The 1,423-nt window shown below is 53.8% G+C and overlaps 1 pseudogene; it reads right to left on the bottom strand.

Moving 5' to 3' along the window:
- Positions 1-224: 224 nt before the first annotated feature.
- On the bottom strand, positions 225-1,218 carry LOC148017817 (pathogenesis-related thaumatin-like protein 3.5 pseudogene; annotated as a pseudogene).
- Between the last annotated feature and the right edge of the window lie 205 nt (positions 1,219-1,423).

Raw genomic sequence — 1,423 nt, 5'->3', positions numbered from 1 at the left:
GGTCACACTTAGATGGAAGCATCTCCATGGTAAGAAATGCACATGAACACCTATGGAGCAATGCAAGCGTATATCTTTGTCCTCACTTGATGTGCATAATTTCTTTCATTTGTGAATAGTCCTCAAGGCTATTGACCAACAATGTCGTCTCCCACTTAGACCAATGGAAGCATATTGTCATCCAAGAGCCACTTGTTTTTCCATTGTGGCAAAGAGCTGAGAGATTAGCAAAAGGCGAGGATGTAATCAGCACCGGTGCACGTGAAGGTGCTAGAGGGATCATCATAGGCATAACTGTAAGCGGCAGGGCAGGCTTTCTTGAAGATGCGGGAGTAGTTGGAAGGGTGGCAAGTTTTGGGGGAGCCATAGGACCCAGTGCAACAGTATTGGGGCAGGCCGAACACATCGCAGGCGCTCTTGCAGGCAACGACGTTGCCATTGACGACCTCCTGCAATTCAGGAGGGCAGATGGTGTTGAGGTCGAAGATGCAGCCGGCGGTGGAGCAGTTGCCGGATCCGCCCTTGGGGGTGATGCTCATCTCGAGGTTGTAGCCGTCCACGAGGCTGACATCGTAGAAGTCCTTGGGGGCCTGCAGCAGGTGATCAGCAGGAAGATGGGTATTCTAGAATATTGTTTGGAGAATTGAAAACCAATAAGACTAGACTAAAAAAGGGGTGGGTGGCCATGAGCGCTAGCCTGGAGGTTGAACTCGGCCAGGGAGGCCGGGGGGTCGCCGGTGCTGGAGCAGTTGAGGACGCCGCCGCAGTCGCCGGTGGCGCAGGAGCCGACGCCCTGCTCGTCGAAGGCGCAGCCCGTCCGCCCCCACAGGCGGCCCATCCAGCCCTCGCCCTCCGTCGTCAGCGTTGACGCCTGCTGAGCTGCCAGCTGCAGCCCCGGCCCGTTGGTCGTAGCCAATGGGAGGTTGCCAAATACCCCCAGCCATATGGTCTCTTGGCAATTGTTCTCCACTGTCAAGGTGGTCCCCGCCACCCTAGACGTGCAGCCACTACTCGCTATCAGTATTACCACTACACAAGAGAAGAGAAAATCAGCTGGATGAAGCTATGGGGAGAAAGAATAATGGAAGAGCAGGCAGCGCGCGCACGCACACAGAGAGAGAGAGAGAGAGAGAGAGAGAGAGAGAGAGAGAGAGAGAGAGAGAGAGAGAGAGAGGTACCTGCGGCTATCAGCATGCTCTCAGATAGTGTCAAGCCCATCGTTCCGATGTGCCATTCAACGACAACTTATCACTGTACTTATGAATGAATATGAGAGAGAGAGAGAGAGAGAGAGAGAGAGAGAGAGAGAGAGTCTGGCGTGTTTCTTCCTACACGGAGAACACATTGGTAATGTGTAAGGAAAGCGAAGCCTCCTAGGTTTGCCCACCACCCCGTTTTGGAGCTTAGCTACAACCCTTGTAGT

The sequence above is a fragment of the Lygodium microphyllum genome, chromosome 21 (genome assembly GCF_053477565.2).
Source record: "Lygodium microphyllum isolate KBCC chromosome 21, Lygodium_microphyllum_v1.1.10, whole genome shotgun sequence".
NCBI classification, from domain to species: domain Eukaryota; kingdom Viridiplantae; phylum Streptophyta; class Polypodiopsida; order Schizaeales; family Lygodiaceae; genus Lygodium; species Lygodium microphyllum.
The sequence above is the reverse complement of the archived record's forward strand: the minus strand, read 5'-3'. Positions and strand labels throughout refer to the sequence as shown.